At 39.2% G+C, this 18,257-nt stretch overlaps 1 pseudogene; it reads right to left on the minus strand.

Moving 5' to 3' along the window:
- Positions 1 to 1,085: 1,085 nt before the first annotated feature.
- LOC143401807 (elongation factor 1-gamma pseudogene) lies at positions 1,086 to 2,024 on the minus strand (annotated as a pseudogene).
- Between the last annotated feature and the right edge of the window lie 16,233 nt (positions 2,025 to 18,257).

Genomic DNA, 18,257 nt, shown 5'->3' on the forward strand with positions numbered 1-18,257 from the left:
CATGCTAAGTGAAATAAGGCAATCTCACAAAACCAAAGGCCAAATGTTTTCTCTAATATGCAGATACAAATTCACAATAAGACTGGGGAACTAGGGAAGAATAGATTACCTTAGTTTAGGTAGAGGGAAGTGATGGGGGCGGCAGAGAGGAGGAGACGTGGGGATAGGAAAGATAGTAGAATGAAACAGACATTATTACTGTATGCATATATGTGATTGTATGACCAAAATAATTCTGCAACATGAAAACTTAGAAAAATGAGAAATTATATCCCATCTATGTATGATATATATCAAAGTACATATATGCATTCTACTGTCAGGTATAACTAATTAAAACAAATAAAAAATAAAAAAAACATATACAGAATACTGTAATTTAAAAAGTATAAAACCAAACAGTATATTGTTTAGGGATGAGTATGTGTGTGTATGGGTGTTCATGAAAAACCATTAAGGAAATGATAAAATGATTGATAAAGTGGATGGAGCCTTTAAAAGCATGCATGAGGGCTTGTACACACAAACACACACTCACCCAATGCAATCAGAATCACAATTAGCTGAGTGGAGTGATAAGAAAGGAGAAGAGCTGGTGGTGTGGGGCCTGCCTGTAATCCCAGATGCATGGGAGAATGAGACCGAGGACTATAAATTCAAGGTCAGCCTAGGTGACCTTAGTGAGATACTGCCTCAAAATAAAATGTAAACAGCAGGAGGCTGGAAATGAGCTTCATGGTAGAGAACTTCATGTGCAAGGCCCTGGGCTCAATCCCCAGTGCTGGGGGCGGGGTGGGGAGAGAGAGAGAGAGAGAAAGAGAAAGAGAGAGAGAGAGAGAGAGAGAGAGAGAGAGAGAGAGAGAGAGAAGACACTTTCGGGTGACCTCAGTAGTACTGGTAGTGTTCGATTTATGTTTCCTTTCCTTTTTCAATGTTTACTTTCCTTTAGTGACTCCATCTCTCTAGGGGGCAGGTAGGTGCAGGCAGCTAGTCAATGGGGAGATGCTCACTTGAAGGTCTTGCCCTGGGTGAAGCTATGCCCCTGTGCTGGAAGCAACCCCCACCCCGCCCCAACCAGAGGACTCTCAAACCTGCACCTGAGCCTCCTGGTGGCCAGGGTCCAGTTTCCGCCTTGCATATGTCTCATGTTCCCCTGTCAATCTGAACTCGGCAGAAAGGCAAGCTGATGGCCTCGGAAGAGCTGGACCCCAGAAACGAAGCTGCTGCTGCTTGTTCCCAAGAGGCTGGTGGCAGAGGTGTTGTGCCTCAGTCTGTCCAGTCACTGAAACATCCCAGCCGCGAGGCTGCCGCTCATGAAGGTCTGGGTGAGCTCTCAGGAAGCAGCCAGCCATCCTTACCACAGTGCTCCCCAAACTATGGCAGTGCCCTTGTTGGAATACCTGGGCTTAGGGTCATCCAACACAAAGGTGCCTTTGGGCAGGTGAGGGAAGGGCACCCTGGCCTTGGGCTCAGAACCAGTGACCACTCAGATTTTACCATCTCCTCTTCAGGAACTGGCACATCTGCCTCATCCTGCTCTTTCTGCCTGGCCTGAGGCTTCCGCTTCTCTTCCCAGGAAGCCTTCCCCTTCCACAGGCGGTCCTTTTGAGGTCAACTGTCTGCAAGCTCCTTCGTCATCTTCTCACACATTTCACCTCCCCTAAGACAGCCCTGAACCGGGGCTGGTTGATGCAGGTGAGGAACAGATGGTTGGTATTGGGCAAGGCCTGGCAGAAAGAAGGCTGGAAGACCCGTTTAGAGTGTCACCACAGGGTGCAAACAACTGTGATGTCAACCAGGGTCACCAGAAAAGTCTTCGGAGTCTCAAGGGAGCACCTGGAAGCCCCAGAATGTGCCTCCCGCTTTGCATTCTCGGTGCCCTGAGTGTGGCAATGCCTGAAGCTCCAGGCAGGGAGCACTCTGGACGGTCTCACCCACCACACCACCGGGCTGCTGCCTCTGAGCCCTGCTCTGCAGCTCCTCCTGGCTCTCTTGCTAGGCCTGGCATGGCTCTCCATCACCATCTCAAATGCCAGAAACTTGCCGGCAAGAAATTCGTGGAGAAATTCAAGGTTGCGCTTGGATTAGCCAAAGTGGAAGTGGGTGGTGTGGAGAGAACGTGGACTTGAGCCATATATCCTGATATGTGTCCAGGGTCCCAGCCACCACGGTGATTCTGCAGAGAAAGGGGGTGGGGCTCTCAATGCTGTGATGTTGTATTTCTCAGGATGAATAACAGATTCCTGTGTTACTTTTTGTGTTCATATATATCTTTAATACACACAGACTAGTTAAATGTATTTCTGGGGTATACGGTGACATTTCAATACATGTACACAATGTGTAATGATCGGATTAGGGTATTTGATATATCCATCTCCTCAAACATTTATCATTTATTTTTGTAATCCCCTCTACTACCTACTTTGAGATATATGATTAATTCTGGTGCACAAAAGTTAACCTGCTATGGTATAAAACATTACAAGTTTTTCCTTCTCTGGAGCTGCATGCCCACACCCAAGAACCATCTTCCCTCTATCTCTCCTCTTCCACTACTCTATTTTTTAAAAATTTTGACCAACTTTTTAGTTTCCACACGTAATAAGTGAGAACATATTATATGTTTTCTTCTGTGTGTGACTTAACTTACTTAATTGATTTCTGGTAATGTTGCTGTATATGACAGAACTTCATTCTTTTAAGTGGCTGAATAACATTCCATTGTCTATATATGCCATACTTTTTTTTTTATCCATTCATCTGTCAAATGATACCTGGGTTGATTCCATATCTTGACTATGTGAATAATGGTACAATAAACATTTAAGTGCAGATATCTTTTCATCATACTGATTTATTTCCTTTGAATATACCCAGTAGTAGGATTGCTGGTTTATATAGTAGTTCTATTTTTATTTCTTCTTTGAGGAACCTCCATACTGTCTTCTACAACAGCTCCATTGATTTACATTCTCCCCAACAGTGCATGACAGTCCCTTCCACATCTTTTTCAGAATTTATTTTTTGTCTTTTTGAGGATAACCATTCTAACTGGGGTGAGGTGATATCTCGTCATGATTTTGATTTGCACTTCCCTGATGCTTAGTGATACTGAGTATTTTTTCATACATCTGTGGGACATTTGTACATTTGCTTTTGAAATGTGTTCATTGAGGTCATTTGCCCATTTTAAAATCTAATTATTTGGTTTTTGTGTTGTTGACTTGTCTGAGTGCCTTACATATTCTGGATATTAATCCTTTGTTGGGTGATTCATTTACCAAGATTCTCTTTCATTCTATAGGCTATCTATTCAACTTGTGATTATTTCCTTTGCATTGCAAAAGTTATTCTTCTTTATAACTTGACCATGCACATAAATTTCATATCTCAAGCATATGTATGTACATTTATATGTAACAAACATTGTATATAGACAAAAATGGTGCCTTTAATGAAAATGTATTGAATATTGGTTGCTTTTATCTATAGCTTGAGTTCAATTGTTAGCAATAGATTTAGAAAGTTCATTGAGATAATCATCATATGAAAAGTGCATCACAAGGTAGATATTCTAAGTTGACTGACATTAAGCACTTAACTACATGGAGATTCCCCCTACTCCGGTTAAAAATATTGTAATTAATAAAATAAGATTCTCAATTTGTCTTCCTTTGAATAAACTGGAGAATGCCATTGTTGATGTTTATGGCTCCTGTCTTTTTTGGATTCGACTTGAGATTAATTGCAGCTAGTCCCACACCTTCACCTAGCTGCTTTTATGTTAACCTGAGCAACTCCAGTACCATTAGCACCCAGTGCTATTAGCAGTTATAGAACCTCTACGACTACTCATGCTGAACTCACGTGTAATAACAATAAGGTAGGCTATTAAGAGAAATTCATCTTCTGGAGCACCACGGAAAAACACTTCTAAGGTTTCCCCAAGTGACATAAAATGCTCCAAAAGTTATAACAAGGGAACATCCAATCTCCCCGAATGGCTCTAGTTGTCAGCTGCTTTATTTTCAACACCAGTCATTGGAAAGTAATGTACTTTTATTGAAGTTTGAAACTGTACTTACTGGTACTCATTTGCACAACCAGAGAGGTATTTATTTGGGATGACACTGAATTGAGTTTTCGGTATTTCTGATTTACATCTTCTCTTTGGATAGCACATCTTTGACACAGCAAGAGTCAAAAATATGTATTTGAAATCTGCTGATGGCCATTTGGTTTCAGAGCTTTATTTGGCAAAGGTCCTGCCAGGATCTATGTTAGGATGCCATGTCTAACTAGACTGCATCTTTGCACTTAACATTTGGGGATTTTTAAACATTAAAAAATAAAAACTTAATCTGTTGCAAGTCACATTCAATATATTTATAGTCCTACAAATATTTGTTGATTTTATCTCTGACATGAATATCTCAAACAAGTTATTTTCCTACTCACGAACACAAAGGGGTGGGACAATCAAAGCAGCTGTCAGATTTAGAATGCCATTGTTGCCTTCAATTATATCCCCTTGCTAGACATTCTGGCCATGCACCTGTTTTCTTTCTCTTTCCTTTCCCTTTTTATTTTATTTTTTTTTTAGCAGAGAGCTACTCTTCCCCCTCCCCCTTCTGTTAGAGGAAAGGCAGGAGGGGGAAAGGAACTATAATTTAGCTGAAGGTCAACTGGGACCCCCTGCTAATGGCTCGCTCTCCTCCCTTCACTGATTGCCTGAGAATAGGAAATCAGCCCCAATCTATTGTTGTGATCAAGGCGCAAAAGCTCTAATGCTGGTGAGTGAGCATGTGCTACTTACTGCCTTTTTCCATTGAAGAAAAATAATTACCATGTTTTACTGACACACTTCAGAGCAAATACCTTCTCCAGGACTCATCAGTCTGAGGGACGGTCAGTTGTAGCCCAGCAAAGCTGGACACCCTTGATGAGAATGTGCTGTCGCCAGAGCCTCTCCTAAGGCCTCTTTTCCCTCCTTCTCTCTCATCTCCCTGATTCAAGGTGATAATCAAAACTATGGGTGAAAGGCGAGGGTCTGAATGTATCTGCACGTCAAAGCGGGAGCACCAAGAAAACCTGCAGCTGACACTGCTCCTAAGAGTGATCAGCGATGATGACCTCGTTCGGCCCAGCATCAGTGATGGGCAGAGGAAAAAGCAACCACTTGAGCCTGACGGCCCCCGAGCTTGGCACCTGATAGACTCATGTCTGTCCTTCCAGACAGGATGTGCACAAAGTTACCCTGGGCACAGACAGGAAGTGAGCCAGGGGAAACTCCCTTGGTAGGGTGCATCCTGCTTGCACAGACGTCCGCCTTCCGAGGCTCCAGAGGAAATGAGTCAAGAGAATGATGATAATGAAAAGGAAAAAAAAAAAAAAATATGCCCTCCCATTTACAAAGTGCTTACCCACAGGTAACCTCATCTTTTAATTGACCCTTACCTCGGGGACACAGCAGATGAATAATGAAGAAACAGGTTTTCTGAGAGGGGAAGGTGATGGGTGAGGTCACACGAAGGTCAGGGATAGGAGCTGACTCAGCTCCCACCTCCGCTTGGAAGATGGAGACGTTCCCTGCTGAATGTTTTTGTGTTCCACACTTGAAAACATCAGCCCCAGATGAGATAGTGGTCTATGGGCATCCTTTAAAAGTTTTTCCCTGATTGAGAACCAATATGGTAAGTAATGCATTCTTAGAGCTGCCAAATATATATATATATTAATGATTACCACCAGCGACAAGCTGCTGTGAGTTTTTGTGCTTCTATAGTATCCTGGGAGTCACAGTCTTTTTATATTTTTAAATCTATCATTTACTTTTAAAGAGATACTTGATTAGTATCCAGTGTTTTAGTCTTTCTTCTTCATTTATTAAATAACATTAATCAAGTTTACCTTACGTGTAAATTGGGTAACAAACTAGTGAAGCATATTTATAGCTTAAAAAAAAAAAGGAAGACCACAAAATCTCTTTCAATTAAAAATGCAGATACAATATAAATTAAGTCCTGTATTAGGACTACTTAGAAAACAATGTATTAAGTAAGACAAATACTGATAATTGCAGATGACTGATTTGGAAGATCATTCAATTTTTTTGTACATCATCAGTAACAGATTAGGGGAGAATGTGTTAAACCATGTAGCCTTAGTCTAAAGTTTGTACCTAGCACAGTGTTTGGCTCAAATAAACTATTAAATCAATTTGTGGCTCTGACAGCTTGATTTAACCTTTCACAACATATACCTATATCAAAAAATCATATGAATGACCACAAATATATGTAATTTTTGTCAATTATACCTTAAATATATATGTAGAATACCATTAACTAAATGTGTTGAATTTTTAAAGGACAACCATTAATAATCCCATGATAGCCTTAAAAAGAATCTTTAAAGTCTTTGTCAAAATAAATAATATTAATTCTGTGTGTGTATGTGTGTGTGTATAAATATACACACACATATATACATATTTATTTATTTATTTATTTATTTATTTTTTAATCTCTGGGCGTGAAGTAAAAAATACTGAGACTGCTTAATTGAGATAAAATTGTTATATCCTTTGGCAGGTTGAATTTAATTTTAGGAGAAATTTCTCTTTGTAGACTTTATTCTTATAGCACACTCCTCTGCTTTTTTTTTTTCTTTTTCTTCTGTTCCTACACTGATTTTGAAAACCAATAACCCTCTTTCCTACATAAAAACAGAACAAAACAAAGACTCCATTGCGCCCCCTTGTGGTATGTATTTGTTTCCCCACAATTCTGACTGTCCCAAATTCTACCTTCATTTTTCCTTGAAACGTGGAGTTGAATATTAGTATATTCAAAATAAAAAGAATATTCAGAGAAAACTTTAATTAATTAGCTCCTATTTTCCACCACTAATCCAATCTCAATCCACTCATAAAGCTCCAAAAGATTGTTTTTAAATGCATTGAGTAATTATTCAGACTGCTTTAATGGTGGTGTATAGCATAGAAAAATTAATCATTTTTCTAGACTTATAACTAAGTTACACTATTTCAGGCCCTAGGAAAGAATCAAACATAATCTCATTAGATCTATACAATACAATTTTATAAGACATTCTTTCTTGTAGACACCAGGCCAGCCCACAAATATCACAAACTGTAAAATATGTTCATTTATATTCTGATGTAATATTCCATATTATAGACTATTTTGTTACTTTAGATTTGTTGCTCCCAGTAGTGGTATTATCCAGTTGATTTGATTTTCCTTTTGTTCTTATAGCCCCAAATGGACTATAAATACAATACAATCAGCCTATCATATGAATGAGAAATATTCCAGAAGTTTATATACAATTTAGTCACTTGGAACTTAAAATACACTTTCACACAGAAACAACTTAAGAAATGATAATTGGTTTTGAAGAGTAACCCCTAAAATCAATTTAACTCATATTGAACCTGAAATATTTTAGTAATAATACTATTTCTACTATAAATCGCCACCATTTATAAAATTATTTGCTTGGAAAAATACATTCTTAGTTTTAGGACAACCAGAAACATGCTTCCTCTCCTTCAGAGTGGTACAAAGACCATCTAGCTCTGACGGGGGAACTGCAGGGTGTCTGTCTGAGTGACCAGGCACATGGTGCTTGGGGACAGGCATATTCTCAGGGGAGGGCGGACAAGGAGAAGTTATAACTTTTCCTAAGTCACTACCCCTGTCTCTGTCCAATCATGTATGAAGAATTCTCAGTATAAAATTATTTTTCACTTGGGAGCACATAAATACTCCTATGGAAATATATGATTATGTTTTCTGGTCTCTCCTTAGATATGAGGCGCAAAAGGGATTATGGGCTGTAGGAAAGCCTGTCCTTCACTGATGCACTCACCAGTGGACCTTTTTTGATCCCTGTGATGTTAACTAGTTTGTCAGGTGCTGGGGACACAGAGGGTGCAAAAATGAATAAGAAACAGTCCCTGCCCATGGGGCTTACATTCTATTCAGGAGTGACAGATATCTAAATAGAGGTTAATATATAATACAGTAAACATGATAGAAAACACAGGTGGCATGGTACACAACTTCATGGAGGCTTAAAATATAGCTGGGGATACATAATAAGTGCAATTGGAAAAATTTTAAATCAGAATTAAGACCGTACCATCTCAGATGCCACAAAAGAAAGTAGCAAGAGGCATATGGGTAGTATGCACCATTTCTTGACTCTGGATCTCTCTTTTCCAGAGAATATTCCCTCACCTGTCTCAGAACACAACTCTGACATGGAAGGCAACCTGAGGATATTCTGGATAGAAAATAAATAGTATAAATTCAAGAGAGGGAGGAACTTAGTGAAGTTATGCTAGGTTAACATATGTGTTTATTCTTGCTCCCTGTCTAAATCTCTCCAAAAAGGTAATAAAAATGCTGTAAGTACACAGGGCTAAGAAAGATTGAGAATATACACAAGAGATGCTGATTAAATTCTGGAACATAGAAGCTGAAGCTGAAGGCTTTCAGTGGAGGTCCAATTGAAACTGTTTTGCACCCCAGAGCCCCAGAAACAGGTACTCGCTAGAGGTAATTGGAGGTAAAATTAAATGTTTTTGTAGAAGCTGTAGACGGGCCTCCAGCCTGTGAAGCCAGGCACCTCCCCTTCACCTCCCAGCAGAAGCCAGCTGAGGTAGTGGAGAGGATGAATCCCAGAGGCCCTGGTTGTTTCTCTGAACACTGTTACCTGGGTTATGTCTTCCAGGCAGACCCTTCTGGAAAATTCATCCTAAGATGTGAATTTTCTCTGGATACTGATCAGCAAAAGAGGAGACTACGTGAGGGAACCTGATTAACATGTGGGGTCTTCTAAGCAATGCCCACGTCTTCTGGCCAGATCCAAGATTTATTTGTCCACAAAAAGCTTCTGATCAGAATTCCCATACTTTATTCTGGCAAGGATTATGGGGTTTGTGAGAAAAACCCAGAATGTAATATGAAACTGCAAGGAAGTAGGTTAATTCAGGGAACAGAAAAAGATTCCAGAACATCTGCCGTGAATCAACATCCTCATGACATTAAAAAAGCATCCATTAAAAAATAAATGAATAAAGAAGAGGAAAGAAAGAATAAAGGAGTAAATAGAAAAAAAAAAAGCTCTTAGAATCTAGTTTGTTTAAATTGACTTTGAGTGATATTTTAATCACCATTGTCCATGAATTTATTGATCCCAAAAAATGAAAAATTATCTGGAAAAAATATTCGTGCTTGTTTAAGCCATTGTTAGCCAAGTATTAGCTGAGTTTAGTTGTAACTGACACCTATACTGACTTGACCTGCCACGGAACTGCATTCCCAGAGGATAGTTCACCCCATGGCCAACTTTCCTACATCAATAGAGGGCACCAAGATAAACAAAACCCAGTAAGGCTGGACTGGTTGTCAAAGACCTTGTACTACTGCCAGGGGCTGGGAGTGTGCTTTCCCTATCCAAGAGGATATTATATATGCCAAAAACCCACTATTATTTCTTCTATTTTTAAAAAATAAATGTTTCAATAACAAAGAAAGAAAGAAAGGAAGAGAGAGAGAGAGAAAGAGAAGCACTCTTAGGGATTAAAAAAGAAACTGAAGAACTATTAATAAATTCTAAAAACACTTTGATAGAAAAGTTGGAAGAAAAGATGTAGTATATCTTCCAGAAAATAAAAAAAGATAAAAAGCTAAAGAGATGAAAAATAGGGAAGAAGAGATAAGAAAATTATGGTACTATACATCAAATTTGTATCTAACTAACAGGGCTTTCAAAAAGCCAGATAAAGGAGAGAGAAGGAATTTATCTCATAAATAATCATCTATGAAAAATTCCAAGAATTTATGAAGAATAGGAACCTTCAGATTAAAAGGGTCTACAAGTTATCCAACACAGTAAATTTAAAAAGAACCACACCAAAGCATATCATTGTAAAGTTTTAAGTCTTACAGAGCACTTCCTGGAACTTTAGAAGAGAGAAGATACATCATATACAAGGAACTGAGCATCAAAATGGCCTTGAAAAACAGTATCACTACAAAACTTGAAAAAATAGAGTAGGGACTTCAATGACTCTTAGAGAAAGTGATTTGTTATTGAGAATCTAATATCGGTTAAGTGTTATTATAAAAAAAATCATACTTAGATGGAAAAAGTAATAAAAAATTCACCTCCTAGGTAACCATTCTTAGAAAGCTACTGGAGAATGTGCTCCATCAAAGTGAGAGAGTAAATCAAAGAAGAGAAAGATAGGGGATCTGGGAAACAGAACTTTGGCAAAGGAGAGACAAGGAAATTCCCAGAGTGATCACAATGATAACTTCCAGAATGAACATTGTTTGTAGATTCAAATTAAAGAGTAAGGGGTCCAGAAGAAATGCTTCCAGAGAAAAATGTGGAAGCTATTTGATTATCTGATAATCTGACTACATTAGGAAGAATTTTTGTAGTTCTTTTTGGAAAAGTTAGGACTGAATTAGTGATGAGTACAAGAAAATGAAGCAAATAAACATGCAAAGATAAGAGACCAACGCAATTATTAACTCCAGGGAAAACAAAGCCATTTGAACAGAAATAAAATTATAGTAAATGACATGCTTCAACTGTAAATATTACTTACCTAATTATAGCATGTGGCAATATAATATCATTATAAGTAAAAACTAATGAAATTTCATTGGAAATTTTACAAGAAGAAGTGTATGTGAGGATGAGATTGGGTCCTAACTAAGTAAATAATGCCTGTAATTAATAAATATATATCCAGTTAAACATATTATGTTCCCATATGTGAGTAAATACCCAAAAGAGGTGAATGTGGTTCTCTGAAAAGTAGGAAATTAAGATGAGGAAAGACAAGGGTAGCAAATACTTCGTTTTCTTTACCAAGCTTACAGTACTATTGATCTGTGGAAACTACCTACAGATACTGCTTTGTTAAATACAAAAACTAAATGAAAAAAAAACATGTTAGCAAAGTGGAAAATACTTATGGCATAAAATGCAGACAACACAATCATGTCCATCCTATGAATACTAACTAAAGAAATGGAACATTTAAGTATAAACATAATTTTTATCTATGGGGCCACTTAAAAGGGACAGTTTGGTGCCACTAGCAATGAGCTGTCCTTTGAAACTACTGTGAGTTAACAGGAGCCTCTTTGAAAAACATTCTACCACATCACACTTTTATCAAATGCTGGCAAGAGAATCAGATCCTATTAGTATTGTACTTAATAATTCATAATATAAATGCTCAATGCTATAAATTTAACATTGGATAATATAATCTCTATCTTATTGCCGGCTTTGAGTAAAGTAAAAAAAAAAAAAAAAATCTTAAAGGGCTCTACTAAATACAAATTGATTTTATAAGAGAAGGACTAAAATAAGTTAAATGTAGACATTTTTACTGTTTTGATTTTCCAAATGGTTTCATGCTATTAGTCTTTTTAAAATGCATCTTGAGAATAGTGAGTCTCTCAGGTTAGCCCTTGTCTGACACACAACATCTATGATTTTTTTTCCATTTTAGAGATTAAATAAAGGAGGCATGAGGACGGGAAGGTGGAAGGTCACTGGTGAGGGGGTGTGGTGTACCACACCAGAGTTGGCGGGGTGGAGACAGTGAGCCCTATGGGAAAAGCAGAGTTGTGTCTGTTCACATATGGATTGAATGAAGTTTCTGACTATCCCCAAAAGTTTGGCCAAAAATCTGACAAGCCCAATTGTATTTTATTTTACTTTTTTAGTTGTAGATGGACACAATAGCCTCATTTGATTGATTTATTTTTTATGTGGTGCTGAGGATTGAACCCGGTGCCCCCCACAGGCCAGACAAGCACACTACCACTTGGGCCACAACCCCAGGCCCAAGTCTAATTTTCTAAAAGTGAAGTAAGTTTTTGTTTTTCATTCTGATATGATACTTTTCATGACAGCAGAGAAGCTGATTTTGGATTAGGAAGAAACTTAGAAAAAAATTAAAGCTTCATGAAATTTCTAGGAAGGTGAGAAACTCCTAAGGCCATGGTTTCCAAATAATTGTGGTGGTAACTACTGCTAGAGTTAAAAGAAAACTTGTGGGACACTCAGGTGTTACACAGTGGGGACTCTGACCTCTTCTGTATGGAATACTTTGTTCTGTGTCTACATGCCAAATCTAAAGGTTTATCTTGATTCTGTTAAAATTTATTTCTCATAAGAGAATCAGATATGACTCCTGTATGTTTGGTCAATGAAGAAAATATAGAAAAGAAAATGTAAGTCCCCCTCAACCTCCCCATTCAGAGTCAATAACTGTTGATGTACTGACGTCACTTTGCTTGTTGATCCCACCTCAGTCTTTCCTCCAGCCATAGATATACATATTTATTCTAAGTTGGAATCATAGAGTTCATCCTTTAAACATTAAACATTTCATTTACCATGTCACTAAATTTCTCCATTTTACTCAATGATTTTCTAAAACATGATTCTCATTTTCTCTAAAATTTTCGAATACAGGTCTGAGTTTGTCAAGCTTTGTGGATCACTATAAAAATCATCTCCACCCCACAAGTTGTTTTCAGAAATACACTTAAAGCATTAAAAATTATGCACAGATAGTTTTGCATGGGTAGTTCCAACCTTGAGAGAAGTTCATTTCTATATGAACTATTTGTATGAATGTGAACCAGATATTATTAGGAAACACATAGTCCAATAACTATGATTTGTTTCACTTAAACAATCCATTAAAAAATATAGATAAATGGAACTTTATTTTCATGCAATGCCTGTCCTAGATGTATCTTGCCATTATCAGATGCACCTCCCTTGGAAAGACCTTGACAGTATGTTTTCTACTCCCAAATTCATCATTTTTAACTATCCAGTGTCCTTCAACATCTACCTCTTCTCATCTCTCTGGCTACAAACCCCAGAGGCAGTTTAAATCAGGCTTTTTTTTTTTTTTTTTTTTTTTTTTTAATCCAAGAAAAATGTGGTTCAAACAGACATTTTTTTCTTTCTAGGCCTGTGGCCTTCGTCATCCCCTTTGGCCCCATGCAGAGGGTCATCACCTCTATTACTCTAGCAGCATCCTAGATGGGTTTTGGGTCTCATGTCTCTCCTTATTATTCCCTTTTTAGACCACCGAAAGATTATTAATGATCTTGAATCATGATTTTTATTACATTCTAGTGAAAACATAGGTAAGTATTCATTTTCAGTTTCTTTTGGCTTTCAAGGTCCTTGAGGTCATGATCCCCAGCCAGGCCCTCCTTATAGTCACACACTCCCCCTTGTTCTCAGGCCCTTGAGTCTCCCGGGGTAGCCACAGGGCCTTACCCTGCTTCCCTTTCTGGAATATTCTTCATCTCCAGCCATGCCTATTCACAAACCTTTTAAACACTGGTTAAGCCTTTCCCTTCTCATTAAATATCCTCCTCTTTCTGCCTTTATCGTTCTCGTGTCTTAATTCCTGACTCGCTGACGATACATACAAAGGATAACACTTAATTTTTCAATAATAGTTCTCCTGCATGCCGCTTTGGGCTCCCCTGCGAGCCAATAAAACCTCTGAAGGCAGGAATAATTTCTGGCCCACAGGACGTTCTCAGAGCTCTGAGTGACTGGTGATCACTGCCCCCTGTCCCCTTGGAGATCTCAGGGAGCTTCCACAACCTCCTTTACTTACTTAAGCCAAGCACTGTCAGATGAGCTTGTCCCTCAGGTGCTTGGTATGTAAACAGGTACATTTTCTCCCCTTTTTCTCTCACGGTAGCAGAGTAGTTCAATGTAGATGATTAAAGTCACGTGAGTTCAAATTCCAGATCGGCCACTGCTTAGTCATGTGACTCGGTCATGTGACACATTACTTAATCTTTCCTAGCCTCAGTTCCATCATCTATGAGTTGGAAATAATTGTATCAATGTCATAGTTTTATGGTGAAGAGTCATTGGGAAAATCTATTTAAATATTCGTGAAGATGCCTGGTATACAGTAAGAAGTCAATACATGTCACCAAGTAGAATTCTGTGAAGAAAGTCTAAGCCACTTATATCAAAAGTACTTATGGGGCTTAGGCTTGGTGGCCTGGGCCAGGCTGAGCAGTGAGGTTACAGCTCAGCTTGTGAGTGAGGAAGTCCCTGTTCATAACCTCACCCAGACACCAGTGGAGACACCTTAGTGGGACCAGCGAAGGCAGAACCTGCTCCCAGTCATTAGAAAGGCTGAACATAAGTCCTGGCTATGGGTGTCCCTCAGAAAAGTAAGTGAGCACTTGTGAGCTCAGTTTGATGGCAAGAGACTGAATGACAAATAGACAAAATGGACAGTGGCCAGGTCACATACAAAAATAGAGCTCTGCACCATGATCTGCAGCAACGAGCCCAGGAAATTAACATGTTATCTACAATAACCAGCTCAGGAAGGTAGTTTGCTATCTAGAAGTCAATCTTGTGGAAAGCAAGACCATTTTCTCTACCCCAAATCCAGAAATCCAAGCAATAACCTCTCTAACAATCAACCCTATGTGTCCACAATTTAAAGAGCTGACAATTTCCCTTATTTCCATCCTTGCATTCTATTTAGGACAATTAGAGAAAGCCTGACGCATATTGCTAGCTAATTACATGGTGTATTAGACAGCTTTCCTTTACGGTAACAAAATACTTGAGATAAATCAACTTAAGAAAAGTCATGGCTCAAGATTCAGTCCATGGTGGTTGACCTTTTGCTTTGGGGCCTGTGCCAAAGCAGTACATCATGGTGGGAGCATGTGGCAGAGGAAGCTGTTTACCTCATGGTAGCTCAGAAGCAAAAAGAGACAAGAAGGGACCAGGTTCTCAATATTCCATTTGAGGCCCACACCTGGAATGACCTAACTTCTTCCCTCTGTGTTCCAGAGACCTCTTAAAGTTTTGATCGGCTCCTGATCGTGCGATAGTGACTGAGCCTTTAACACACAGGCCTGTGAGGAACATTTATTCAAACTACAGTACTCAGGATGTTCCCCAAATTCTAGTTAGTGTCTCCAGCTTCCCCATGCCAATTCTCTCCAATCAGGACATACTTGAAACCTGTCCCATCCCACCTGCCTTTCAGTCTCTGCTAAACGTGAGTGATATAAGCTGATTCCCTGGCTATCGCAAGCTCCGAGATATTTAAATAGCTTTGGCCTGTTCTCGTTTGGTCTTCTTTTATTTCCACATTTGAAACAATGTTGTGCTGTCACCAGGGTTTAATCTGAATCAATTTCCAGATTACACACAAGCACAACCTGCACTGTGTTGCCTTTTCTGAGTAATCCATGCAGGTTCATTCATTTTTTTTTTTCTAGAAGACACATCAGCAATTTTCACAAAGTAAGTAACACTATATGTTTCAGTTACATGACCTCCAAAGTGCTGGGTCAGAGGGATCCTTCCCCAGCTTTTTTTACAACTCTGAATCAGAAAGTAGGAGCCTGATCGTTCACTTTCCTAGGTAATTCTAACTCAGGCGTAGGTGACAATTTCTTGACAAAAGCAGTCTGATTTTGGAATTGATGAAAAATTGCTTCTTCTTTTTAGCATTTGCAAACGGTCATATTTACATAATAAATCCCAGTTAGTTCCTGCCTCTGTGACTGTATCAGGAGCAAGTCAACTCCAGCCCTCTGTGACTCACTTCTGTTATATACTGGAAAACCTTCCAAGCAAACAAAACCCAAAACTCAATGGTTTATAATTGCCTGGGAAAATCAAAGGTACAGAGTGACTAATCATCAACCCCCAAAGACTGTGACACACTCAGTAAGCACTTGCCAAGGAGACACTGTAAGAGGAAGAGCTGCTAAGTGAAAGCCACTTGGCCCACGTGTCTGCTCTCAGGTTACAACCAAGTCACCTGCATCCAACCTGTGCTTCAGAATCAAGCTCAGGGGATTTTCTTTGTAACTCCCCATGGGAGGAAATAAACCTCAACACTAAAGAGCAGCTGTAGCTAGATTTCAGGAGAGGTACCCAGGTCCAGGTCCATCAGATTTTGTCAGTAGCTGTCCTACTCCAGGGGTCAATGTCTTCCTCTGAAATCTACTTTAAAATTTTTATTTCACTTAAAATTTATTTTTAATAATTTATATAAATTCTTAACTTATTTTAAATTTAGGTGTTTATGCTAAAATTTGAGGGTGTTGCTTAAGATACAGGAGATGTTGATCTTCCTATCATTTAGCTTTCCTTCTCCAGGTGTGGGTGGTCTCTCATAATCCCAGCCACTTGGGAGGCTGAGGCAGGAGGATCTCAAGTTTGAGATCAGCCTCAGCCACTTAAAGAGACCCTATCTCAAAGAGAAAAAGGACTAAAGATGTGGTTTGGTTCTAAAGCATTCTAAAGCTGGAGTTCCATCTTGGAACCAAAAATAAAATAAAATATAGTTTTTCTTCAATAAAATTGTTTTCACCATGGAAAAAAATATCCTGGACATATATGAAACTAGACTATTTTATCTGTACCACACTGGAAATGGTTTCAAAATATGCAAAGACTATGAGGCCATGAGAGCTAGTCTGTTGGGAACTGGAAACTGGCAGTCAGTTCCACGTACCTGCTGATGGAGTGCAGGCACCAGGGCAGGCTGCTGGGAACCCTATGTGGGGTCTGAGATGGTGGCTTTGGAAAAACTTGGATGAACTCTCCATTAAAAACAAATGGAGAGTGGGGCTCCATGGTGCACACCTGTAATCCCAGTGAGTGGGAAAGTTGAAGTAGGAGGATCACGAGTTCAAGACCAACCTCAGCAACTTAGTAAGGCTCTAAGCAACTTAGTAAGACCCTGCCTCAAAAAATAAAAGGCGGGGAGAGCCTAGGAGGTGGCTCAGGGGTTAAGTGCCCCTGGGTTAAATCCCTAGTACCAAAAATAAATAAATAAATAAATAAATAAATAAATAAATAAATAAATAAATAAAGGAAGCAAAGAAATGATAAGTTCACGAGGTGATGGATACGCTAATTAGCCAGATTCAGCTCTTCCAAGGTGCATCTGTGCGTGGGAACAGCACATCACACCCCACAAATATGTACAATTGTTCTATGTCCACCCTAGAATAAAATGATAAGCTAATAAAAGCAGTGGGTGGCCTCAGCCTGTGGAGATGCCCAGGAGAAACAGAAGTTTCCTGCAGGAGGACTTCTCTGGGTTCTCCCAGGGCCCTGCTGGTTCCCTGGGAAGAGGGCCCTGGGGGGAGGATGGGGGAGTCTGAGGACGGGGCTTCAGGCAGCCCTGGCTCCTCAAGACGAATCTGCAAAAATGGGAAGAATCAACCTCTCTTGGGATTTTGATGGGGGCTATGGCAGGGGTGGGGCAAGGGCTCTTCCCCACTCCTGTGATAGCAGCAGCATTTGGGGACAGTTTTGTGAGGGCTTTGGTCACTGGGACCCCTGCTGGAGGTGAGGTCAGCGATTCTGCTGAATGAAGCCTCCTTGTGAAGATTCCTGTGACTGTCACTGAAGTCTGGTCTGCCACCTGCTCCCCTGCCCCTCCCCCAAGCGTGGTATTCTACCCACATAGAGGATATTTCAAATTTTCAAGTGATGGAAGGGGTTCTGAAACCCTGTTTTTTTTTAAAGGTAGAAAACCTTCTAAATTAAAGACCCTGTTCGTTAGGAAAAATAGTTTAAATGCCTTTATTTCCACCCCCATTTGATTCTGCAATCCTAACCTCCAAAGGCATCTATTAACACAGTCTTGAAAGTTTAGTTTCACTATTCACAATAGCCAAATGGAGCAACCTAAATGCCCATCCAAAAAGTGGTAGGCAAGAAAAATAATGGTATATAAATACAACGGAATATTACTCAGCCATAAAAAGAACAAAATATTGATATATGCTACATGTATCAATAAAAGTATAGATAAACTTTGAAAATATTATGCTAAGCTGAGAAGCTAGACACAAAAATTCACATATTGTATGATCCCATTTATATAAAATATCCAGAATAGACAAATCAACAAAGCAGAAAGAGGACTGGTGGTTGTAGAGCTGGAGAGGAAGGGCATGGGGAGCCCCTCCTTAAGGAGTATGAGGCTGTATTTTGGAAGGATGACAATATTTTCTAATTAGCTAGAGGGGGGCGACAGCACAACACTATAAATGCCATTGAATTGTTCATCTTCAAATGGTTAATTTTATGGGATATGAATTTAACCTCAATTTTCAAAAAGGGGAGGGGAAAACTATACAAAGGAACAG

The sequence above is a fragment of the Callospermophilus lateralis genome, chromosome 6, assembly GCF_048772815.1.
Source record: "Callospermophilus lateralis isolate mCalLat2 chromosome 6, mCalLat2.hap1, whole genome shotgun sequence".
Taxonomy (NCBI): domain Eukaryota; kingdom Metazoa; phylum Chordata; class Mammalia; order Rodentia; family Sciuridae; genus Callospermophilus; species Callospermophilus lateralis.